Here is a 17,203-nt window from a genome sequence, read left to right on the forward strand (position 1 = left end):
CTGAGGAAAATGATGACTGTATATTTTTAGAAACAATAAACTCTCTTTTTTCTGCTCAGAACCTTCTGAATGTAACTCTTTACATTCTTGGCCTTTTTTTCCTATTTGTCCGTTTTGCTATTCGGAACTTTTCTTATAATAATTCTGGTGTCATAATGTATTTAAAAATTACTTGAGTACTAATCTCAGCATTTCTACATGCACATCTGCTTTTCTTTTGCAGCAAAAAGTCCTTCAGGAGGCTTGTTCCTTGTACATTTCAATAAAAACAAGTGGCTGTCCTGACCTGTGTGTCCAAGGCATTTCCTCAGCCCTTCTCTGGCTCTGCAGGGGCAGTGCCTGTGAGCAGAGGTGGAGGGAAGGGGCTCCCAGCACAGCAGCACAGCCAGGGACAATGGCCCTGCCTCTTTCCACATCTGCTCCTCCCAGCTCCATACTCCCCTTCCCAGCCCTGCTGTGGGTGCGAGGCCGGAGTGCTCTGGCAGCTTGGTCACTGTCCTGCTGCGTGTCCGTGCTGTGCCCTCAGGCAGGGACAGGCCATGGGCACTGCTGGGACACAGCTGGGCTCCAGCACAGCAGCTCCACCAGCAAAGGGCATCTCCTGAGTGCAGGGCAGGAAGGCTCTGCTCCTATCCAGAGTCACTCTCAGGACTCTCAAGAGGCTCCTTGTGTTGCTTGTTCTCCTAGGGCTGAGTGGTATGAGATCAGGGTCTCACTGGGGCCTCCAGGGGACTCAGGTCTGGCTCAGGTTTTGCTTGTTGGTGGCCAGTGCCCATCAGATGGGGAATGGTCTGTGCTGAACCTTCCTGGGCCCTGCAGCTTGTGCCAGGGCTGATGGCAGGGCAAGGTTTGTCTGGAGGGCCTTGGGAGCTGCCAGGAGAACACAGGGGACCTGCAGGGACAGTGTGAGCCAGGGACCAGCAGGGAGTGGAGCTCACTGGGCACAGGCCTGGCCAGGCTGGGCTCACCCCGAGATCAAGTACTGAATGTCTGCTGTGAGCCAGGAGAGCTCTGCAGCCCAGGGACACAGCAGGCCCAGGGACACAGCAGGCCCAGGGACACAGCAGGCCCAGGGAAAGGAGTCTGGGCACTGCCTGGTCTGACCCTCAGGGAACTCCCCCAGGAGGATCCAGGGCAGCCCCAAGCCCCTCTGGCAGCCCTGGCACAAGGCAGGCACCTCTGAGCCCCCTCCATGGCCCCGCAGAGCCTGTGTGGGAGGGGGTGAGTGCAGGGAGCACCATCAGCTGCCTCTGTGTGCCAGACTGAGCAGCAGAGCCCAGCAGAGGCAGCCCAGGGCCCTGGGCAGCACAGCCCCCGTGCTCTGCAGAGCAGCAGCCCCAGCTCGGGGCTCTGGGAAGCAGGGCAGGGGCTGCAGCAACAGCTGCTGGGCCAGCACAGACGTGTTCCCCTGGGAAAGGCTCTGGGGGCAGCTGGCATGGGCCAGGAGCAGAGCAGGAGCCCGTGGGTGTGCAGAGGAGCCCTGGCAAGAGGCTGGCCTGTCCCTGGGCCAGCAGGAGCTGCCTGAGGAGCCCCGGGGCCAACTCTGCTGCTGGGCTGGGCAGCGGGGCTGGCCCTGGGGCTGCAGGAGCTGCCTGAGCTGAGCATCTGCTGAGCATTACAGACCCAGAGTGGCTGTCCCTGACCTCCAGTGCCTGCAGTTCCTGCAGTTCTGTGGAGCCCACAGGGTCAGTTTTGCCAGTGGGCAGGGTCAGCACCAAAAACACAGACACCAACTGAAGGAATTGTCTAATTTATATAATGTAAATTCCGAAATTACAAAAGGAGCAGCTCAGCAATGCACTCAACTATCACCACCAAAGATTGCAGCAGTGATTAAGAAAGATGCAGAACCTGTTCCCCTCAGGCTTCACCATCCCCCAGATCCACACAGCAGCTGGGGGAAGCTGTCCCAGCCAAGGGCTGCAGAGCCACTCCTGGACACTGAGAATTCCTGCAGCTGCCTCCAGCCACAGGTGAGGCTCCAACCCCGATGTGAGAGGGCCCAGCTCTGACAGTGCTGAATGAACAAACTGACAGCACTTCTAGCGTGGGAACATCTGGTTTCATCCTCCTCTTGGGTTCCTCCCAAAGCCTGGCCAGGGCCCAAGGAGGAACCAAAGGAGGTGACTTTGATCCTTCAGCCCCCGAACAAGGCCAGATGGGGCCTTGTCTGTTTTTTAAATACAGAAAGGTAAATCCATGTTTCACCAATGAACACATACAGAGATCATATTCCTCATAGTGATACATTAATGAGTAGATACAAATATAAGATTTGGTGGCAAAGTTTATCTAGAGCTGAACTTTGGCTCAGGGCCTGTTGTTCAGGCCTCAATCAGGGCCTGGTGCTGAGGCCTCAGGACTTCAATTTGACCTTTAACCTGTAGAGGAACTACAATTCATAACAATTCTTTCAATAACACAGTTTAGATTTAGGTATTAGTCATAAAGGCATTGCCTCTTGTTCTTTATTTAAGTGCTGTTCAGTACTCAGAGCTATAATTCACATTCCTTTTAAAACAGCCCTAATTAATTGCTATTCCCTGTTATTTTATCAAATGTCCCTTTTTTCTTGAGACTGTGTCTCTTTTTAGACATGTCTCACTACTCCATTTCCAGCACAGTGTCACAACAGCATGGAATCATAACACACCAAGTGCTCACACTGCAGTGATGACAGTGACTGCCACAAATGCATTACACAGCAACCTCCAATTTGGCAGCCATGAAGCCAATGCCACCAAGAAAAATGTTCTTCTTGCTGCCACTCTTCTACTGCTTTTCCTGTCAAGGTGATTCCTGACTGCTGGCTTTCAAACCCATCAGATAGCAGTGCAACATTCCTGTCCCATGAGAGCCCACATTCCTCCCTGGCCAGCAAGCAGATAATCCCAGGCTGTGCGGTTCTGCAGAGCCCCATTTGTGTTTGTTGGAGCTCCTGGGATGTGCGATTGGACATTTTAAGTGTATCATTTGCTATTTCTTCTAATAATCTAATATTTCTTCTAATAATCATTACTGTAATATCCGCAGGACAGGGCAGTGGACGTGAGGCACAGGGTGAACCAGAATCTTTGGTTTTCTGAGATCAAAAGCACTCCTTGGGTGGAAAATGTTCTCTTGGCCCCAACTCTTCCTTGTGGTTGTTGTCGAAGAACCCTCAAGGGAGGCATCAGCATTGCCTGGAAACAGGACCCAAACCATCTTTAGGAAGCTGTTCATGGGCAGTGTCCATACACGCAGCAGCTCCCATTCCCAGTACCAAAGGTCTGATTTCCTGTTTCCCACTGGGGGGTGCTGATGGATCCAGGGCTCCTCCCTGGGCCCTCCAAGGGAACCCCATTCCTCCCAACATCATCTAAGAACATTTACAGCAATTAGTTACATTGAGTATTTTGGCTACTTTAATCTTTACATTCTCATAAGAATTTAATGACGAATCCTTGGGGAAACTGTAGAGGTGTTCGTGGCAAACAAAGATTCTGGCTGACTCTCAAGATACAATTTACAGACATCAGCAGTACTTCAGTGACACGGTTAATCATTCTTTTTCCTCAGTCTCATTTGGGTTAGAAACAATAATTCTGTTGTCCATGGAGCTGGCACTGTGTTAATTCCAGAACAATGCCCCCAAGTCCTTTGCTGTTCAGATTTAGCACGGTGTCTGTGGCTAACAAGGCTTGGTGGGGCCCTTTCCCCTTTGGCTGGAAGGGGGCTGGATCCCAGTCCATGAGGGGCACCCAGGCTCCTGGATGGAATTTGTGTGCAAGTCCCTCAGTGTCACAGCAGCCTCCACATGGAGCCCTGTGGATCAGAGCATTTTCCAAAGGGGTCATTGGGGCAAACAGGGAGATTTGTTCTGTCAGGATGTGTAAAATAGTATCCTGTAATATCTCCTTGTTCTCACACTTGGCTGCAGGGACACATTCCCATTGTTCCTGCCCAGGTTTCAGGATTCAAACAGTGCTGTCTTTCCCCAGAGCTGTTCCTTCAGCTGCCTCTGGAGGACCTTTTGGCCTATGGAGCCACACTCTTGCTCCTTTATTAGGACTGGTGGATCCAAACCCTTTATCTACACCAACAGCAGTGTTTTGAGACGGATGTCCTTTTTTCCAATTGTTTTAAAAACTGACAATATCAGTAATAGTGCTACTCTGTAGTTGAATAATCCAATTTTGTTCACTGTTTTTAACACAATTCCTTTAATTTTTCCTTGATAATCTGCATTAGTTCCTCCTCCCATCACATGAACACTTTTCAAGGCCAAGCTCCAGTGAGCAGTTACCAAACCAAAGTGTCCTGGAGGAATCTGAATTACTGTTTTGGTATTTATAACTCTCATTTGCTTCTGATTTATGCTAATTAATTCCAAGGCATGAAGGTCCAGCCCTGCAGCCTCTGGGCTGGCCCTGCCAGGGGCCATCACACCCAGAACAGTTTCCCAGGCAGTCCAAGTCTCACTGCCCATGGTTGTAGTTGCAAATTGGGTGCAGCTGTGCACAGCCAGGGGTTTCCATTTCCCCAGTGGGCCATTGTTAAGGGCATGGAGCACATCTGGGAGATGGGTTCTCCATGGGGACAGGTTCCCATCTCCTCATTTGTTCAACTGCTCTTTTAATAACCCCTACACCCATTCAACCAATCCTGCAGCTTGTGGATTGTCTGGGATATGAAAAACCCAGCAGACTTAATAATTGTATTTTTGTATTTTTCACACTTACAGACAAAGCATTCCCCATCACAGTATCAGCAAATCCTATAAAAATAGCCAGATTCATCCCTTCCTCCTTTATCTCTCAAAGTTTACCACTGACAGCTGGGTCTTGGCTAGTCCTTTTCTCTAGGGTATTTAGTGTTACAGTGAGCAACCAAAGCTGCCATATTACGAGTGTCAGCCTTATTTCACAGTATACATTTTTAATTATACAGATATAAATATAAATTTTTGTGTTATATTTATTACTAGTATTAGTATTACTATTAGTATTACTATTAGTATTACTAGTATCACTTGCACAAGTGAACCTGAGCTCAAGATTAAAATCTTCTACTGTTGTTCTATGTGGGAGTGTTCCAACAACAATTTTCCTTTTGATAGTGCTGTTTCCTGTTATGAATAGAAAGTTGTATTTTTTTTAAGTTTCAGAGTTAAAAAAACCAAGCCAGACCGAGTCAGCCTCCTTTAGTTTCGCTGCCGAAGGAAAGCTTTTCAAATACCTGTTAATGGCAGGTGATTAACTGATTGTTTCCCTGATGCTGGCTGCATGCCAAGAAGATACCAAGGGAAACCCTCCAGGGTAAAGAGATGGGCAGTGACACCAGAAACAACATGCAAATAAGAAACGCAGTGCACCCTGGATTGTTACAGTTTTACAGTTTTTATAAGAAAAACCCCTAAAATCACGAGCCAACAAGTAACTCAAAGTGACGTCTAAGGATGGGAGCATTGTCCCGTACCTGCTTGTATCTTTTTATTTCTCACTCTAACCTGAAAAGAAACTGATTAAAGAGACCCCCCGGGTTTCTAAACCAACAAACTAAGGACTCAACGACTCTCCCGTGAGGACAGAGTCCCCAGTTCTGTCTGCAGACCAGCGGACAAAACTGCATCATCCTCCTGCTTCGTGCCACGCCTGGGAGCAGCGGCGGCGAGGGCGCAACCCGTCGATTTCTCCCCACCTGAGCTGATTCTTCTTAATAAAGGCATTAAAAAGGAGAAAGATCTCCTGCCCATTTATTTCATTTCCAATCTGCTGTTAACAAATTCCATCCTCATCTGCCCAAGCCCACAAGTTCTTTTCCTTTCCCATATGCAATTTTTGGATGCATTTTAAGACATCCAGGAGTTCATCCTCTTTTAACCAAGTGCTCCACTGCTCACACGGTGCCCCGACCTCAGCCCACTCCAGAGCCAGCCAACTCCAGGGAAGGGCTTCCCATCTGGGAATTTCTGATGGCACTGATCCCTCACATTTACATTTAACAAGAGACATTTTGCTGTGATCTGGCCAGACTGTGCCAGTTTTGTTTCACCAGTGGGCAGGGTCAGCACCAAAGGCACAGACTCCAACTGAAGGAATCAGTGTAATTTACTGCAGCTCAAAGCAGAAAAGGATCACAAAAGGAGCAGCTCAGCAATGCACCCAACCATCAGCACCAAATATTGCCTGCAGTGATTAAGAAAGATCCAGCACCAGTTACCCTCATACTTCACCATCTCCCAGATCCACACAGCAGCAGCTGGGGGAAGCTGTCCCAGCCAAGGGCTGCAGAGCCACTCCTGGACACTGGGAATTCCTGCAGGTGCCTCCAGCCACAGGTGAGGCTCCAACCCCGATGTGAGAGGGCCCAGCTCTGACAGTGCTGAATGAACAAACTGACAGCACTTCTAGTGCACGAACATCTGGTTTCATCCTCCTCTTGGGTTCCTCCCAAAGCTTGGCCAGGGCTCAAGGAGGAGCCAAGGGAGGTGACTTTGATCCTTCAGCCCCAAACAAGGCCAGATGTCAGATTTCATGGCCTTGTCTGGCTTGCAAATACAAAAAGATCAATACATGTGTCACTAAGGAGTGGCTACATCTATCACAGTGCCCAAAGACCATGCATATTTCATCAGTGAACAGATACAAAGATAACCTTTGGTTGGAAGGTTCATCCAGAAGTCACATTTGCCTCAGGGCCTGCTGTTCAGGCCTCACTCAGGGCTGTTGTCCAGGCCTTGGCACTTCAGGGACGTGGTTTAGTGCTGGGCTTGGCACTGCTGGGTGAATGGCTGGGCTGGATGAGCTCAGAGGTCTTTTCCAACAGAAAGGATGCTGTGATTCCATTATTATATCTGCTGCATTCAGCTAGGTCTATTTGAGCAGCATTACTTTGCTCCAGAAGTCCCCTCTTGCTCAGCTCCTGTGGCCTGAGGCTTCAGCTCCTTCAGCTGCTGGTGCTAAGCTGCTCATGCTGAACAAGACGACTCGGAGAGAAGAGCACAGTCCATCCAATTCCCCCTGGGACACAGAGAGGGGAGGGTGTGGAAACAGGAGCACTGTTTGCTGTGGCCTCCTCTCTGCCCTTCATGCCTTTCAGCGCTTTGAACCAGCCAAGAGCTTTCTCCAAGAGTGCAATGGAGCAGCTGTTCCTGCTCCCAGGTCTGGCTCTCTCCAGTCTCTGACCTTGCCTGGTTTTGTCCCTCTTGCTGTGCCCTCTGCTCCCCCAGGGCTCAGTGGCTGCTGCCCAGGACTGTAGGACTGGCACAGATCCAGTGGTTGAGACCCTCCTTGCTGTGGCCTTGGAGCTGCCTGGGCACAGCAGCCTCTTCCATCTGGAAGCTCCCCATGGACAGGGAGTCCCCATCTCCGTTCCTTGCACAACCTCCAGGAGCCCAGGGCTGCCATCTCAAGTCCCTGCTGGCACTGGGGGCTCCCAGGTGCCTCAGGCTGCTGTGACACCGCTGCACACAGGAGGGAAGTGGCAGGGGCTGTGCTGAAAGTCAGCTCCATGTGCTGCTGCTGCTGCTGTGGGGTCATTTGTCCAGCCCTGGCCCAGAGTCAGGGATCAGATCCAGGCCCTGCTGCTGCTCCCTCGGGATCAGCCCCAGTTTGGGTGTTGCTGTCAGGGCCAGCAGGAGCGGTGGCTGGAGCAGCAGGTGCTGACAGTGCCCCAAGCCCCGGGGCTGGAGGGGTCCCTGGGCTGGGCTGGGAGGGAGCTGCCCCTTGTTCTCCCTCTGTCCCAAGCAAAGCTGGGCCGGGCACAAGTGGGGCAGCACAGCCACCAGGGAGCCTGCGAGTCTCTTCCAGCCCTGGCTGCTCAGAGTCTGGGCCTTGGAGCCTCAGGTGGCCAAAGGCAGCTGCTCCTGGTCCCTCTGTGTGCCCGTGTTCAGCAGTGCTGCTCCATCAGTCTGTGCCCAGCAATGGGGAAAAGCCTCAGCCCTGCAGGGCCAGGAGCTGCCGGGCTCTGCCTGAGCAGCTCAGCCAGCGGGAAGGGAGCTGCTCCACACGGGAACCAGGAGCAAAGGGCTGCAGCACCTCGTGCTGGGGCAGAGCCCGAATTCTGAGAGGGAATAACAGAGTTATTCATGTGCATTGCTGCATTGGAACTGCAGGTGCTGTGCCTGCAAACACAGAGTTCAAGATGGGCAAAAGAATTCTGCAGCTCTTGACTGGATCAGGATGTCAGCAGTGCTGAACTCCAGCACAGTCCAAATGAAACACTTCACACCTCTGCTCATATCTGCTAGATTTTTTTCTTCAGGGTATCCAGAGAAAAGTAAACAGAGGAGGAGCCTACATTTTCACTGTTTAGCAGAAATGTTTCTCCTTTTGCTGTACATTCCTTTTTAGAATGATTTTTCTGTTAAAAAAAGAGGAAAAAAGAAAAAAATATGAAAGATAAAAACAAAAAAACAAATGTGTAGTGAAAATCTTCTCTAACTTTGGATTAAGAGGGAACTGATCTTTTTAAAAAGAGAGCTCAGTTACTTTGGCATGGATCCATCTTACTGACATCAACATCACTTTTTTAAAATATTCTGGGTTTTGTTTGCAATATTATGTTATTTTAAATTGTGGTTGAATCAATAGGAAATTGAAAGATGGATTGTGCATGACTGTGTCTTTAGTGTAAAAATATTGCAGTTTGGAATTTGGATTTAAAGTGTTGCAAATGAAAGTTATAAATCCCAGTGGATTGTGTGACAGCAGCTTTTCCTAGAGGATGTGCAGCACTCCAAGGACTTCATCAGTGGGGTTGGGGGTACTTGGACCTTTGTCCTGTGCCACTCTGAGATGTCATGGAATGGAACTTCACCTGCCACCAGCCCAGGTCACCCTCTGCCACCAAAGCTCCTTGGACCTTGTGCCCCCAGGCAGGCACAAAGTGTTTGTGCTGCTCCCCCTTTTGCACAAACCCACAGAGAGCTGGGATTTTTCCAAGTCTCATGTCTGCGTTGGGCCATATTCCTAAAGAAGCAGCAGCCCATCCCAATGAATATGGTGAGTTTTGTGGATGGTTGTGAGCTCTACTTCCGGCGTAGAAATCCTGAAACTGCTTCTGAATGCTGCTCCTTCAGCTCTTGAACATCTTCTCACACAGAGCTGGGGAAAAAATCTCCTGGCCACCAGTTAAATGGCGAGTTATGCCAAAGTTAGAGCTCTGTGGGAAATCTCTATCCATCCCTATCCTATTAATATATCCATACATGGGGCTGTGCATGGATTTTTCTTGTGTACAATGGAAGGAGTGTGCAAGCAAGTGATCGACACTTTCACTGTCCGTGTTCATCCCATACCCATGGATAGAGAGACACCCAAGAGCCCCTGGCACACACAGACCCTTCTGTCCATGGATACAGAGACATCCAAGAGCCCTGGCACACACAGAGCCTTCTGTCCATGGATACAGAGACATCCAAGAGCCCCTGGCACACACAGACCCTTCTGTCCATGGATGCACAAACATCCAAGAGCCCCTGGCACACACAGACCCTTCTGTCCATGGATACAGAGACATCCAAGACCCCCTGGCACACACAGACCCTTCTGTCCCTGGAGGACGGAGTGTAGTGGGTGGGGGCGGTTGGTGGGCAGCGAGTCCTGGACAGCAGGCCAGACCCGGGTCCAGCCCTGCCAGGCCCTGCCAAGGCTCAGTGCAGGATCCTCTGGAATGGGAAAGCCATTCAGCCTTGTCCCTGCCCAGAGGGGCAGTGCTGGCCTGGCAGCACAGGTTGTTTTCCCCTCAGGCTGCAGGAGATGAGAACACAACACTTGCCAGCACTGAGTGCGAGGCACAGCTCCGGGTGCTCCCCATGAACCTCAGCTCTGGGAGCACTGTCTGCCCCAAGCTCCAGGGGCTGCAGTGGGAGCCCGGCTGGGCTCTGCCCTGGGGCCATCCTGCAGGGACAGCTGGAAACAGGGAGCATTCAGCTGCCACAAACAGCCAGGCCAGGGCTGCAGGGCAGCTGCTCCAGCCCGGACTGCACTGCTGTGTGCTGTGCTCTGGGGCTGGGGCTCCCCACACAGGGGACTGGACTGGAGTGCCAGAGGAGACAGAGAAGCTTCAGCTTCAGCCTCACTGAGGTGGGTGCATCGGCGGGGAAGAGTGGGGAGGCTCAAGGGGATTCACAGAGCTCATCCTGCTGCAAGGATGAAGGGAGTGGGAACTCAGCAGTGAGGAGAGCTGAGGGCTGGAGAGTGGCTCTGAATGACACTAAAATGCCACTGGACCTCTGAAACATTGCTGCTCCTCAGCCACTGACAGCATGAGTCCCTAAACCTGGGGCTCGGCCTTCCTTGTGGTCAGGGGCATCAAGATAGGCAACAGAGTGATGGAGACAGCAATGGGCTGGGAATTCACTGGGGGGAAAAAAAGGGAGCAGTTGAGAAGTAAAAGGCAGGTGGGGGAGAGAACTGTTCAGAGAAGGGCTGAGCTACAGCTTGAGCAAGCTGAAAAATGTCATTTGGAGTCATCCCAGATTGATTTGATTTCAGAAGGTATTGAACAAGTTTAATTTTTGGGAGGTGTCACTCTGCAAACTTGAGCTGTGTTGCCAAAATGCTCAAGCAAGTCTGTGCTGCAGGTGACACCATTTCTTCTTTGGCTGATTCCGGCCCCGTGCTGAGCTCCAGCAGAGCCCTGGCAGAGCCCAGAGCAGCCTCAGCATCCACAGAGCCCGGCTGCAAGGAGAGAAAGCAGAAACTGCCCATCAGCTGATGGCTCCTGTCCCCTTGTCCCAGCTGCCCATGGTGCCCAGGCCATGCTGGCTGTGCCCAGAGCTGTGCCCAGAGCTGCCCATCAGTGCTGCCTTTGGGAGCAGGGCAGGAGGGCAGGACATGTGCCCAGCCTGCAGCCAGCCATGGCACATCCACCTGCTCAGCAGCTGCCCAGAGCAGGATGCTCCTGTGCTCGCTGCCATCTCCCAAAAGCTCTGATCCCACCCTGCCAAGCAGACGGGGACCCACCTCATGCCATCCATGGCTGGAAGAAAAGCTGGTCCCAAACGATGTCCTCAGCCTGCTCCAAGGGCACGGCCCATCCACGCCACAGCTGCTCTCAAGAACTTCCCGATCCAGACTGGACCAACCAGAATGCTTCCTCTAGAAAAACAAGCAACAAATTGTTGAAAATAGATTACAGACAAAAAGGGAAAAAAAGAACAAAGGTAAAAATCATATCTCTGTGAGGGGATTGAGGAAGGCCCAAGGCATGCCAGGGAAAAACCCAGCCATGTGTGAGCAAAGCCCAGGCTTTCTCCCTTCCCCCTGCACTGTCCCCCACAATAACCGTGATCCCCAAGCAAACAAGGGCAGTGGAGCAGCCCAAGCCCTTCCTTGCCTGCACAGCAAAGCAGCCCCTGCACAGGTTCTGGAGTCCCACCTCTGCTCCCACCATGGGGGCTTGTTTGTGTCGGGCTGGCTGCCCCAACCCCAGCCCCAGCCTGGGGCACGGTGGGTGCTGGGGGCTGTTGGCAGGGCCAGGAGCCCACTCCCATTTCGTACCCACCCCAGCCCATGCCACCAGCCCTGCCAAAAAGCAGCTGGGCAGCCAACTGAAGGATCAGTTCCATCCATCCCAGCAATGAGTGGGGTGGGAACTTTTGGGTTGAGGCCAGGCTGTGCAATGCCCAAATCTGGGAGCATCTCCCTGCATGTGGACTCATCTGTAAATTTGCTGTGCAGCCAGGCTTTGAAGAAGGTGCCAGAATTGAAGTCCATCATCTTAAGCTTACCAGTGGCCAGGTCCAGGAAGAGGTTGTCATCCTTGATGTGATCCTCGCTGTCTCCTGCAGCAGCAGCCCCACCTGGTACAGCTTCTCTGGGGGCTCCTTCTTCTTCCCTGGGCTCAGACCAGGCTGTCAGGGTTCTGTCCAGGGCCCCAGCTGTCAGGGAACCAGGACAAGCAAAACCAGCTTGGATGGTGGCCACCAGTGCTGGGCAGAGCAGCTCAGCTCCAGCACAAGGGCTGTGTGCTCCCATCTGATGAGCCCTGGGCAGTGACACAGGCAGGACAAAAAAGTCTGGGGTTCCTTTGCTTCTCATTGCCAAGGCATGTGTGCAGCTGTAACTTACCAGGGCCCTGCAGCACAGTGTGCCTGTGGCTCTCTCCCTTCTTCTAGGGCAGATCAATATCCTGCATCCAAGGATGACAGAACACCTCTTCTAATGAGGGTCTGTCCCAGTCCAGCATGGATAAACACCGCCTGATCAGATCTTGGCACGCTGGGGAGAGAAACCAGAAACTGCCCGTCAGTTGGAGAAGGCTCCTGTTGGCTTTGCCCAACCATTCCCTGCCCAGGCCATGCTGGATGTGCTCAAAGCTGGGCCTAAACTTTCCCATCAGTTCCCTGTTTTGGAGGAGAGCAGGAGAGCAGGACATGTGCCACCTCCTCAGCAGCTGCCAGAGCGGGATGCTCCCGAGCCCGCTGCTGTCTCCCAGCACTGGCATTGCACCCATGCCCAGAGATGAGGATCCACCTGGAGAAAGCCGTTGTGGCAGCGAGAGCTGATGGTCCCAGCTGATGTTCTGGCCCCTCCTGAAAGGGTGCTCCCCGCAGACCATCTGGTGCAGCACGATGCCCAGGGACCAGATGGTAGCTGGCTTGCCATAGTACCAGCCAAAATGGGTCCATTCCGGGGGGCTGTATGATGGTGTTCCTATGGAATACAGATGGAGTTCATCAGGGGGATGCTGCTGCTCCCAGAGCCTGGCCCCAGCATCCCTGGGCATGCAGGGGCTGCCCCAGTGGTACGCAGGTTGACCCACTGCCCCTCTTTCCAACACATGGGGTTGGAAAAGAAGCCATCGGTGTTGGAAGAGAGCAGCAGAAGCCCTGGCAAGGCCCAACCATGACAGAAACACACTTAGTGCTGAGGGAAAACCATGCCTTCATCCTCCCTGCCTGTATTGCCCCAAAAAACAAACCCAGAACAAACCAGGTGAGTGGAGGAGCCCAAGCCCTTCTCACCTGCACACCAAACTGGCTGGGGCACAGGTTCCAGGCCCCTCCATCTCTGGTACCCTCACCTACGGGTGTTTTTGTTGGGCTGGCTGCCCCAGCCCCAATCCTGGGCAGAGTGGTGGGCAAAGGCTGCCAGCAGGACTGGAAGCTGGCTCCCCACCCAGCCCTGCTCAAACCCAACTCAGCTGAAATCTCAGGGCCATGAAGGGCAGCAAAAGGGAGAATCCCCGCTGCCACACCCAGCTTGGGCCCTGAGATGCTGGGCCATGAGATACCAGAACCAGGAGCACACCCCTGTGTAGGCTCACCTGCAAAGCGAATGTAGGCTGCCTCTTGCAGGTAGGTGCCACAGCCGAAATCAATCAGTTTGGCCTGCCCGGTGGCCAGGTCAACCAGGATGTTCTCTGGTTTGATATCCCTGTGCAGGACCCCGCAGCTGGTGCAGTGCCGCACGGCCTCCAGCACCTGCCGGAACAGCTGCCGCGCCACCCCCTCGGACAGGAAGCCCCGTGCCCGAATGAAATGGTGCAGGTCCTGACAGTGCTCCGGGCGCTCCAGCACCATCAAGATGTCGTTGGGGAGCTCAACCCACTCCAGCAGTTGGACCACGCCGGAGAAGCCACTGGACACCTTGTCCAGCAGCACAATCTCCAGGGGTGCGCTGGTGCCGTCGGGCTGCGGGAGGAGCACGATGCCATCAGTGGGGCTGATGCCGTGCCGGGGGTCAGGAAGCCCTCAGCCAGCCCGGGATGCTCTGCACCCTGCTCTGGCCCCATGCCCGCTCTCCCTCGAGGCATCCTGGCGGCTTCCACCCTGCCGGGCCTCGGCTCATCCCTGCCCAGCACAGCACCTCGCTCACTCACCAGCTCACCCCAGTGATGGACGCAGTACCGTGGCACCCTCTTGATGGCCACCTGCAAGCCAAGTGCAGAAGTGGGCTCAGCTCGCTGTCCACCCTGCCCAGCACCATCCTCCTCCCGCCTCCTCCCCCCTGCTCCTCCTCCTCCACCCCCTCCTCCTCCGCCCGCCGCCGGCCCCTCCGCTCACCGGGGCGCCGTCCGAGAGCCGAGTTGCTGAGAAGACGCTGCCGAATCCGCCCCGGCCCAGCAGCGAGCCCAGCCGGTACCGCTCCTTCAGGCGCTGCTCCGCCTTTCCTGCGGGCGGGACGCGGCTGTCAGCGCTCGGCCCGGGGCCAGCAACGGCCCCCGAGCGCCCCTCACCCGCCCCGGCCTGGCCAGCCCCCGGCGTTCGCTCCCTGCAACGGGAGAGCGGCGGCTCGGGGCCGCAGGCTGCGCTGCCGAGCGGCGGAGCAGGGGCCGGGCAAGCCGCACCGGAGGCGGCGGGAGCGGCCGCGCCGCGTGTGTCCTCCGCGGGCCCCGGGAGGAGCCGGGGCCGGGGTCGGGGTCGGGGCCGGGGCCGGGGTCGGGGCCGGGGCCGGGCTCGGGCTAGGGCCAGGCGGAGCAAAAAGCCGGCAATACCACCCCAGCCCCAGGCACTGAACCCCGCCCAGCAGCGCCACCGCCAGCACGGCCAGAGCCGGACTGGGACCAGACCTCGGTGGGACGGCCGGGGGCGGGCACGGGGCAGCCCCGCCCGGGGCCGGGGGCGGGCCGGGGGCATGGCCCGGCCGGGCACGGGGAGAGGGAGGCGGGGAGAGGAGGGGAGACTGGGAAAGGGAGAGTGGGCGAGGTACGGGACAGCGGGAGAGGAAGAGGGAGAGGAGAAGGGAATCTGAAGTTTCTTCTCTCGCTGTCGCTGCTGCTGCTGCTGCTGCTGCTGCCGCTGCTGCCACCGCCGCTGCTGCAACTGAAGCTCCGGGGCCGTTTGTCCCCGTGTCTGTTTGTCCGTTGCCCGCTCGCCCCCGCCCCGAGCCCCACGTTCCCCGAGGGCAGCCCCTGAGCCTGTCCAAACACGGGAACTTTGCCGAGTTCAGCCAAGAGCCAGAGTCTGGACTCCTGCACAGTGGCTCAGGAATCCCCTCGGTCCCTGCTGTGCATTGTCCCTGCTGAGGGTCAAACACTCTCAGAGCGCAATCCCTGAATGCAGAATTTGTACCTGACACAAACACTGCACTTACCTCTCCAACATTGATTTCCAAGAAAAACAGGGGAAGCCAAACTGTGTGTAGGTCATGGTATCTTAAAATGTCTAAAACTTGCCAACTCATGGATCTTAGAGGTGAGATCTGTTTGGAATTAATGGGATGGACAACTAGTGCAAGATGGAAAAGGGGAGCATAAAAATAAATAGAGAAAAACATCTTGAATTGTTTCAATTTTCATTTAATTTCTTAAAAGCTCTTTCAGTTTTTCCAGAACCTTCTCCTCAGTCCTGTTTGCTTTTTCCAAGAACCTTTCCTGAAGAATGAAGTGCAGCTTCTGTCACAAGATGTGCCACCAACTGCAGCTTCTCTTGGCTTTCCACACTGTGTGTGCAGCACAACACTTGCAGCAAAGCAGGACAAATATTTGAAGAACTTGACAGCTTGTTCTTTTCTTTTCCTTGTGGGCTGGGCATTTGTGCCATTGGTAAGGTTTTCATTGTTACTGTTCTACCCTAAGAAAACATGACAGGCTACCAAGAATTCCTATGGAATGCAAGCCTGACTGAATGCAGAGAAAGAATCTGCAGAGCCTGCAGCCAGAAGTGGAGAGCTGTGTGATCATCATTCCAACACCCCCCAAGGACATCTTGAAAGTGATCTAGAAGATGAAAATGGGCTGACAGAGGGAGTTTGTTTCTGTGCTCTGTTCAGATTCTGCTACATCTGAAAACAATTCTACAGTCTCCATCTAAATCAAGAGTACAATCAGTTCATGAAAAGCCCCAGAACAAACTGTACCTCTCAGTAGATGACTGAAAGAATCTGTAAAGGAAAAATGCAGGAGAAATGCATTTCTCAGCACTGCAGTATTTGCCTGCCTGAAACCCTCCTCCATCTCCTCCCCATGCCTGGATCTGTTGGTGTCAGTTCTGCATTCGGTGGTGCCTCCAGCCCTGAATCCCCTCATCTACAGCCTGAGGAACCAGGAGCTCAGGGCTGCAGTGTGGAGACTGATGACTGGACATCTTAGGAAGCATTAAACTGATTGCCAATTTCTGCAAATCACTTGTAATAAAATTATCTTTTACAGCTCTCTTGCTTTGGTTCTTTGATTTCCCTGTAGTTTTGCTTATTTAATATTCTTCCTAAAGCTAGATGATTGTTTCTGCCATTTCTGACTTTGTTTCTCTCCACCTTCCCTGTGGCCACAGACTGTGACAATGAGGAGCAGTGTTCTCAGTGACTTTAAAAGAACTAAAGGATCTCCCAGCAGAGTTTTCTGCAGAGATCCCTCTATTCTTGCCATCTCTGGAGCTGCAGCAGCAATGTCTGTGTGCAGAGCTGGGGCAGATCAGTGCTGGCCCAGCAGCTGTGCCCAGCAGCAGCAGCACTTGGTGTTGGCAGTGCTGCTGCCGTGGCCCTGCCCCGCTGCCCTGGTGGCCCTGGTGTTGCTGCAGGGCCTGAGTGCTCTCGGGGCCGGGCACAGTCCTGGGGGTGGCAGTGCCGGGGCTGCAGCAGGGACAGGCCATGGGCACTGCTGGGGCAGCGCTGACGCCTCAGGCCAGGCCCTGGGGGCTCCAGGCTCCTTGCCCAGGCTCTCTCAAGAACATGGCCAGGCCAGTGCTCAGCACAGAAAAGCCCCAGGCTGAGCAGCCCCAGGCTGGCCGTGGGCAGGCTGGGGGCAAACAGCATGGCTGGGGCTCTGCAAGGGCCCTGGGGGAGATGGGAAGGAGCAGCAGAGCAGGGGCTGATCCATCCCCAGTGCACTGCACAGCCCAGGGCAGCGTCCCAGAGCGTCCTGATGGAGCTGCCAACAACATCCCCCCTCTGCAGCCCAGGCCTCTCCCCCAGCTCACACAGGTGCCGCATCCTTGCAGGCACAGCCACGGCAGCACTGGCTCAGGAGCCCGTTTGCATTGCAGAGAGCAGCCGGGAGCACCCCCATGCTGCTGCTGTGGGGACATGAACCTGAGGGAGCACAAATGCCATCAGCCCCTGGGGCCAGCAAGGGCTGGGGGACACCAGGGAAACCACTCAGCTTTGTCCTGGCCTCTGCAGTCAGCCAGAAAGTTTGTTCCCATCAGCTGGGAGTTTCCTGTCCCACTGCAGCTGCTGTTGCTCAGAGCCAGGGCTGCCTGGCAGCCACCCCCAAACTGCCCTGAGCTTTTCCTTTGATTCACTTTGGCTTTCTTTACACTTCCTGCTACAAACTT

The 17,203-nt window shown here is 54.1% G+C and overlaps 1 protein-coding gene across 1 annotated transcript in view; it reads right to left on the minus strand.

The window, feature by feature from the left end:
• Positions 1-17,203, minus strand: part of LOC135306049 (zinc finger protein 420-like) — a 415,160-nt gene that overhangs the window by 255,707 nt on the left and 142,250 nt on the right. The window lies entirely within an intron of this gene.

The sequence above is a fragment of the Passer domesticus genome, chromosome 8 (assembly GCF_036417665.1).
Source record: "Passer domesticus isolate bPasDom1 chromosome 8, bPasDom1.hap1, whole genome shotgun sequence".
NCBI lineage: Eukaryota > Metazoa > Chordata > Aves > Passeriformes > Passeridae > Passer > Passer domesticus.